This window comes from Nothobranchius furzeri, chromosome 1 (assembly GCF_043380555.1).
Source record: "Nothobranchius furzeri strain GRZ-AD chromosome 1, NfurGRZ-RIMD1, whole genome shotgun sequence".
Taxonomy (NCBI): Eukaryota; Metazoa; Chordata; class Actinopteri; order Cyprinodontiformes; family Nothobranchiidae; genus Nothobranchius; species Nothobranchius furzeri.
The window spans coordinates 38,571,842-38,581,315 of record NC_091741.1 but is presented as its reverse complement, the minus strand read 5'-3'; positions in this window follow the sequence as shown (position 1 = coordinate 38,581,315).

The following is a 9,474-nucleotide window of genomic DNA, read 5'->3' as shown; positions in this document are numbered from 1 at the left end:
GCTGAAATCTTGTGCCGTACAGTGTGCCACGTTTCTGGAGTTCTCACAGTGGAAATGGCCTGTATTTCTTTAGCGCCTAAAGCCTGAGTCATGCTTCTCCATCAGCTCCAACAGGGAGAGATACGCACGTACGGAGACGTTTTGCTCTCATACTTCTCCGTCTCCTGGGGAGTGTAGCAAAGCAGTTCCCCGCCAGGACAACAGAGGGCGTAGCGCTGTTCTGTGGTATCCTGTCATGTATCGGTCCAAGCTAGTGTGTTTATATAGTGTTTTTTTGTATATAAGAGACTTTTTAACACACAAATTTGTCTCTCATCCTCCTCCACCTCTTCATGCGCTCGCCACCTCTAAACCCACGTTTCCTGTCATTTCAGTCCACAAATAAAACACGTGCTGTGCATCTTTTCACTCCTCCAGTCACGGGGGAATTGAACGTTCATGTTTTTAGAGTTTTTTCATGAGGTATTCTTCAAGCTTCTCCATGTCTGCCGCTAGTTATCCTCGGCTCTCTTTATGTTTTTGAGGGCGCAATGGCGGCAGTGTAGACGACAGCGGCGTCCTGACCAATCACAAGCTTGCGTTGTCCGTCTCGACCGACGGATGTTTAGAAAAGGGAGCTCAACTCCGTACGTCCTTGCGGGGGCTCTCCAACAGGCCCGCAAGGACAGATAATGGTGTTGAGTGTCTCCGCACTGACGCAGACGCATCAGGCTTCAGGATTCTACAAATCCCAAGGCGCTTCCCAACAGAATTAGTCAGTCATTCACACCCTGTGACCACGTCACATGAGCAGTGTTGTGCGACAGCTAAAGAATGCACAGTGTGGTCCCGGCTTAACAGAGAGCCCAGACACCCTGCAGAGAAAACTCCTCCAGCAGGACCTGAGTGTGTGGGGGGTGAAAGGGGGTTGAGGGGGGATGCTGTCAGTCACTACCTCAGCGCCACTCTCTCGGTCCACCTGGCACATTTTTCAACCAGGTAATGTGAGTGGAGAGTGAACGAACCTTTCATTTCTTGATTGCCCCGGGGACAGCCTAATGCAGCCTCAGCCAATCGGAGAGCTGGGTTTTCCCGCCTTTTGGGGAATAGAAAATGTGGCAGCAGACGTATGCTGTAGTTTTAATGAAAAGGGAGGGACTCAAACGAGCAGTCGCTGTGTGAAGACGATGAGGCAGATGGATAAACAACTCAACTCGTGAGCATCTTCAGGGCTTGATTTTCACGAGTCTACAGAAATTCACGTTGGGATTATAATGAGATTTTAAAAAACACTCTTCTCCTTACATGTGAGCTTTTGAGGACATTCTGTGATTTCTGGACAGTTTGTGTTGAAACTGTTAGTCCGACTGGCTGAAAGGTTGCCTTAGATAAACGCCAACAGAAGTTACACCGCCAAAACTCTGACGAAGGCGGCAGGAAGTAGCCAAAACTGTCAGAAAAATAAGGTAAAAACTTTGCTATTCTGTGTGTTAGACAAGAACAGGAAAACGATGGAAATTTAAATTCCATCTAGGGTTGGGAAACAGCATTTCATTCTTAATATTATCAGGATTTTTTTGTCAAGAAAATAAATCTATCCTGTTAAACTATCTTTATGATGTAATTGCGTCCACTACACAGAGGAATAATGTTCATGTGGGTCGTCAGCATGAAGTTATTAAGGTTATTAAGGCAAACATAGCTGGATTCTCAGTTTTAGATTCAATTCAAGTTTATTTATAAAGCGCCAAATCAGGACCAGAGTCGTCTCAAAGACCTTCACATAGTAAACATTCCAATCCAGGTCAGTTCATTAAGCCAATCAGTGAAAAGTTTCCTATATGAGGAACCCAGCAGGTTACATCGACTCACTGACTAGTGTCAGAGTCTTTACAGCAATCCTCATACTGAGCAAGCATGCAGTGACAGTGGAGAGGAAAATTCCCTTTTAACAGGAAGAAACCTCCAGAGAATCCTGGCTCAGTATAAGCAGCCATCCTCCACGACTCACTGGGGATGGAGAAGACAGAGCACACACACACACACACACACACACACACACACACACCAAATAATGTTTCCATGGTTACATTGTGATTGATTAGTAAACGTTATTGTATTTATCTTAGTGAATCTATTGTTAAACGGGTAAACTAGTAGTAGCACATTCAATGTCAAAGAGAGTAAAAAGTTATTATCAGGAGAGGGAGAATGTTAAGTGGTTAGCAGCAGTGTGCTAGCCGACGGCCCCCTCCATGAGGCCACCACAGCTCAGCAGAACATCATGGTAGCTTATATCAGGCTGTTGGGAAAATACATTTGAGGAATTCTGGCCTCTGCAGGCTTCCGGTCCATTTATGAAGAGAGAGTATGAGGTGTTTTCCTCTTATATTATAATCATATGACAACTGTAGACATATTTACATGATTCCATTGTGTAATTTCCCATTTAGACCAAAACAAATCATAATCCGCTTGAATGGACTTCTGGTGGCAACAGGGCCGATGCTGAAGTTAGAAGTGAACCCTAGCTCTCTGTTACAGCTGCTTCTGTTGAGTCAAGCTTCTCAGACTGAGGCTCATCAATGCACAAGAACACTTGGGTGGTCTGGCTGGCATAAGCTCAGCTCGGCTCTGAAGTAGCATAAGACGACCCCATTGATGATCTTGCACCAAGAACATACTTGTGCATCTGCAAAAGGCTCCTGCTATTGCTGACAGAGGCTGGTCATGTGACCTGCGCGCCTACCAAGGTCATTTTCTATTGGTGAGGGCCTCAACCAATCATTTTATTTCAACCATATTTCACTATACGAAAACTGGCAGTAAAATCCTGAACTGTTAAAATTCTCGGTTGTAGTTTTGAGGACGTGTGCAAAAGACCCGGCTCAGTAGGCATAAATTAAACAATCTATGTGAAGCTTTGCCAGTTTGAAATGGTGTGAAAAGCTCTTTAAGGGACTAAAAATGTCAAAAAATAAAACGTAGGTGTCACCTTCACCGAGTGCCAGTGTGCATGTGTTCCTCGAACGAAACGCCTCTCTTTCAGGCTCTAATGAGCGGTTTCAGTCTCTCGCTGTAATGTAATAAAATGTTCGTGAGATGGAAATAAAACCCTCCATTCTCCAGCTGTCACACTCCAACAGGCCTCAGTGTGTGTGTGTGTGTGTGTGTGTGTGTGTGCGTGCGTGCGTGCGTGCGTGCACACGTGAGTGCGTGTGTGTGTGTGTGTGACAGATATTAGCATATCAATAGAGCTCACCTCCTTCCACCCACTCCTTTGCCAGCTCTTTATGTTGGGATGTAATTGTGGCTGATAACACGAGCTGTCTTATCAGCACACACACTCACACACACTCGTACACACACTGAGAAAAAAACAAATTGAGTCGGTTCAGTGGAAGGAGACATCTGAAAGGCTGCAGGATGACAGACAGACACACTGTACTCACCATTCCTCCTCCTCCAGATACATTTTTAAATGAAATTCTCCCTGCTGTTGAACTTGACTGCAGGGTCCACTCAAACTCATTTAAAAAAAAACCTGTTCTGAAAGTACCGCTGGTGCTGTGAGCAGCAGCCTTTGGGCCTTTCAGAACCGGAACAACACTGAGCAGTTAATGAAAAGTATTGATAGGAAAACATTTTCTCTTTCTTTAGGCGACTCTGGTTTCTTTATAGCAAGAATAACAACCTTTACTTCAGTTTGGAGGAACAGAAATTCATTTAGACTAGCTTGATGAGCTAACGGCTAGTTATGGTGCTTACACATTAGTGCTGGTACGCTTAGGGGAGGATAGCATCAGCGGGTCTTGAACGGTCGGTGTAGTGTTCACATATAAATGTGAAGGACTTCTCAGGAATGCAGAAATCCTTGAGCCTGTGGGTGGTGTTTAAGATGCGCGGAAAAGGTCTGTGGTGTCCTCTCTAATAAGCTAAAGTTGGGCTTGAGCTGTGTTGCTTTTGGGGATTCTGAACCACATTATTTTATTTTGTGTGTGTCCTCATAAAATTCTCTCCTCCGCTGCTGTGGGCCACACACACACACTGCTTTCTCCTCCCACTGAGCAGCTGTCTGCCGGCTCGCTGGGGCGAAAGCTCCAATGTGTCAAGGACAGGGCCACACACACACACACACACACACACACACACACACACACACACACACACACACACACACAGCTCTTCCCGTTTCCCACTGAGCGGCAGCTCCGTGCTACGGTCAGAGAAGTTTACTCAACAGCATCTACCATGAAAATGAATGGCGCATGAGTTTTCTCTGCAGGGTCCCTGAGGTCCAATGACCAAAGCCTACTGGTTGTGCAGCACCAGGCTAAAGGTCAAAGGTGACAGATCATCTGCTGCTGTGGTCCCAAGACTCTGGACCTCTCTCCCCCTGAGCCTGAGATCAGTGGACTCAGTGGTCTCCTTTAAACTCTCCTGTTCAGGCTCTGGTGGGACCTTCATCACCACCCTCTCCTTGTTCTGCTCTTTCTACCAGGATCCACTGATTTCCCTCTTTCCTATTCACCCTCTCTCTTTCTTTGCACTTAATCACAATTATATATTTTTGCTGATTTTAAACATATTTTAATTATTTTCTAAAATCTTTTTTATATTTTAATTGTTTTGTTTTTGTGAAGCACTTCGTGATTTTTATTTTGAGAGGCGCTACATAGAAGATCGTGTTCTTTCGTTCTGTACACAGTCTTTTTGACTCGCTCCCATCTGGCAGGAGGCGCAGGTCCATTCGGACCAGAACCTCTCACCACGAGAACAGTTTCTTTCCTCTGCAGTTGGACTCGTGAAGGACCATCCTAAGACTGCCTCCTCCAGTCGCTTGGTTCCAGTCACATGACCTTGTGTTGCGTTTGTATCTGAGCTGATCCACTCTGATTAGTACCTTCACTGTCTTGCATATAGCAGCCATTTCTCTAATTGTTGCCACTTTATATTATTATTTTATCATGATTATATTCTTACTTCCTATTTTTGCTCATCTCTTATTTGTATTTTCTTTTGTACCGCAACAATTTCCTAATGTTGTGATTTCTCGCACATGTAAAACCTGATTCTGAATCTAATAAAGTCTAAGCAGGTGTGGAACAGCTGCAGCTCAGACATCTCGTGGGGCTTAAAGGAGACATACAGTTGGATGTCATCTGCATAAAGTTGGAAGGAGGTTCCTTTAAAAGAGCTCAGGAAGTGCTGGAGAGGGAGCAGATAGAGCTCTTCGTGGACTTAACTAGTTTGGTTAGCTCAGGCAAAGAAACAGGAGCCAAGCTAATTCCATAGTTTTTGTGTTCTCATCTTGTACACAGAGTAGCAAAGTTCTTTGTTTCGATTCAATTCAACTTTATTATCGGACTCAAGGTCCACATTAAAAAAAGAGAAATAAAAACGATACAAAAGATTATAAAAGACATGCATTACCAGTGCCTCCACATGGATGACTGGTAACGCACTGCACTAAAATGGGGATCGACCAGCATCTGCACAAGTTTGTTCTTACAGTTCTTCATTCACAAGATAAACCTGTAGATCAAATTCCTCATTATGGCTTGGAAGGTCCTGACATGAGCATTAGAAAATAAAAGACTTGCACTACAGGACCGAGGCTTCCCTAGCAGAGTCCTAAATGTGTCGTTGTATGCTACTTTAAGCTTATGCTAGCTGGCTTTCCTATACTTACACCCAGAGGTGGAAAGAGTACTAAAATGTTGTACTTAAGTACAAATATAATTACTTTCATGAAATTTTACTCAGTTACAAGTAAAATTACCTGCCTCAAAATGTACTTAAGTAAAAGTAAAAAGTAGCTTATTTCAAATGTAGTCAGAGTAAAAGTTACTTAGTTACTTTTTTGACTGTGCAAGGACGGGCTCTTCTGAATAGTTAAAGAGCAAGTCACCCCCTACAAGAAACTTACTTCACTCCCACTTCATGTTTGAAAAATGCAACAAATGCTGTTGCTTGGCAGACCGAGAGGGCGGAGCTGCTAACAAATACACACACACACAGGCTCACAATGGCATTATGACATCATAATATACCAGATGACATCATCGCATACCTCTTAGCCAATAGCGATGGCAGATTTAAATTCAAATGCAGTGCAGAGTTTTTACCTGACAACGGCACAACACTGACAGTTTAAGGCAGAAAATTTAAATTTTAACTAAAATGCACTAAAGTGCAAAACTATTGATGACACGTGTCTGCAGCAAGATTAGACACTCCATTATATAGTTTATCAGCAAAAAAAAATTGATTTGGGGGTGACTTGCTCTTTAAAAAAAAGACAGTGGGGTATAAATGTCAAAGTGGCAGTTTTTTTTATTAAATGAACAAATATGCATATTGAAGTACAAAGGCAGTTACACTGCAAACTAGTAACATAAATTAGGTTATAGTCACAAGCCCATGACTTTTCCCTGAATGCGCAAACATCTTTTATTTTTTAGAAGAAATGCTTTTAGCACTCCTACTTGTGGTTTTAAAGACATCTGTGTCATTTAGAACAGAGGAAAGAGCCGCAGCGAACTCCGCCGCTGTCTTCGTTGTTTATGAGAAATTGAGCATCGCCGTGTATGACGTGAATTAAACAGGAGGAGTCTGGCAGGCCAGGCTATCTTTCTCGTACCATTAGCGCCTATTTTCTTCTCCTACCCACCATTCATTGCACTGTAAGGTCACTGAACACATGCTTCACACTAAGAAGTTCAACTCACCTGTTGACCGCTCAGACATCCCTTCATTAATCCTTCTCACGAGCTTTGATCTTCTTAAGTGATCCTCCAGTCATCCAAATAGTCAGTTAGTGTTTCTTATCCTTTCCTTCGTACCCCGTAACACTCTCGTAACTTAAGCACTCGGTTCTTCTGGTGCGCGCCTTCAGCGTCGGCAGCACTTCCGTGTTTGGGTCTTACCAGTATAGACATATATATACATAGACACTTCGTTAAGCGCTGGATCACTCTCGAGCGCGTTAAGACGCTTCTACATATGTATATGTTTATACTCTCGTCTCTCTTCTCTGTGGTTATGTCTGAATCCAGTGTGAACCGTGCCGACACAGTATTTTGCAATGTTGTTTTTTTTTTTACTCGGTAACGGATAAGAAAAAAATGTAGCGAAGTACAGTACTTACAAAAAACAATACTTAAGTAAAAGTAAAATTACAGATTTTAAAAACTACTTAAAAAGTATAAATGCGCAAAAAAATCTACTCAATTACAGTAACGCAAGTAAATGTAATTCGTTACTTCCCACCTCTGCTTACGCCACAAAGGTGCAGTATACAAAGGTGTGCAGTAGGTTCTAAAAAGGTGGATTTGGAATTTCCTGACCAAAATATTGGCTTGGGCATAAAAAGCGCAACATTGCCGGTAAATGTCGTCATCCTCACAGAGCTGATCTTTGATGACGTGACCCAAATATTTAGCGTTGTCACTGACACTTATCTTCTTGTCGACCAAGTAGAAGTCTGGGAAAAAAAGATCCTTATCCCCTTTGGTTCGACAAATCAGCACAACACTCTTTTTTTGCATTAACCTGCACATCGTACTTCAGCCCATGTTCAGGGCATGTGTTTAGCAGCTGCTGAAAACCAGCACTGCTGGGCGAAATGATGACCAAGTCATCAGCCTACATGAGATGATTAATCAGATTGTTACCAATCATACATCCAGTTTTACATTTCTTCAGTTGATTTGACAATTCATCCATGTAGAGGTTGAACAGAGCAGGTGACAGTAGCCCTCCCTGATGCACCCCGTTGTTAACACCAAAGGGGGCTGATGTGGTATTGTCCCATTTAACTTGCATTGTCTGATTAGAATACCAGTATGGCCAAAATCCTCACAATGCTATCAGGGACACCTCTTTTACTTAACTTACAAAAAAGCTTAGAGTGGTTGACCCGATCAAATGCCTTAGATGCATCAATACACCCCATCATCACTGAGGAGTTCTGTCTCAAATAAAGATGAGCTGCTTCCTTCAGGCCATAGATACACGAGATACACAGAGGTTCCCAGCTTGGATGTAAAACCAAACTGGTGGTGTGTCGGTGTTATACAGTGAGAAAGTCGACCAAGCTTCCAGTACCTTAGAAATAACACTAGCTAAGGCTATTGGCCTGTAGTTATCCAGGCTCCCAACTTTACCAGCTTTGTTTTTGATGACAGGCACTAAGGTAACAGATAGTAGTCAGGTAGCAGACCATGGGTCACAACATCAATAGTTTCTAACTTATTTCTACTGCTTGTGTACACTGATGGAGATCTCATCAGATATGTTCTGTAGTGGATTTGTTTCTCCTCTCCAAATGAGTCACTCTGAAAAGAATTCATCTTTCTACATTTTTAGCTAAAATATCAACTTCCTCCTCCTGTAACAGATTTCAGACGTGAGGTCAACAGGCCGTTGTTTTGAAACGGATTGGTATCGCCCTCCTGTGTTTTTAAATTGAATTCAGCTGACCGAGTGAAGGCGCTTTCATCTGTTTGCTGCTGATAGCCACCTGTGAGTGATTTGAGGTTTAAGCTGATAAGAAGAGAAGCTCTTTAATAGAACAAGATGACATAAATGATAAGAGCAGCGTGTGTGAGGTCTGTTCCTGTCAGCCCGTCTCACAAAGTGATGCAGATCTGTTAAACACGACCGCTACTTATTACACACCTACTGGGATGCATGTGAAGCAAAAATAAATACAGACGTGGACAAAACTCATGTTACCCTACGGCCAGTGAAAGGAAAATGGTCACAGAAATAACTCGAATCTGGCAAAAGTAATAATAAATAAAAATTCTATAAAATTTCTATGAAAGTCTTACACTTTTTCTACTTTTCTTTTTTCAACTTAAAAAAACTTATTTTTCTACCACTCTGGAGTTGCTCCCACTGAGAGGCACTGAGCAGGGGTGGACATACTAGTTGCCCCCCATCTTGGTGCCTGTACATTGGGGTTTACCCCAGTGAGCAAGAGGGTAGCCCCCCTCTGCCTATGTGTGTGTGTGTGTGTGGGGGGGGGGGGGCAGCTCCGACTACCCACCCTTTTTGGAGACCTTGGACAGGGTGCTGGAGAGCGCTCCTTCCAGCTGATTCCCTCGTTCTGCTGGGGGTCTTTAACGCTCATGTGGGCAACGACAGTGAGACCTGGTGAGGTGTGGTGGGGAGGAACGACCCCCCAGATCTGAATTCAAGCGGTGTTTTGTTATTGGACATCTGTGCTAGTCATGGATTGTCCATAATGAACACCATGTTCACATGTCAACTGTCCACTACCTGATGGTGAGTTGGCTCCGATGGTGGGGGAGGATGCCGGTCAGACCTGGCAGGCCCAAACGTATTGTGAGGGTATGCTGGGAACGTCTAGCAGAGTCTCCTGTCAGAAGGAGTTTAAATTCCCACCTCTGACAGAACTTTCAAAATGTTCCAGGGGAGGCGGGGAACATTGAGTCTGAATGGGCCCTGTTCCGCGCCTCCATTGTT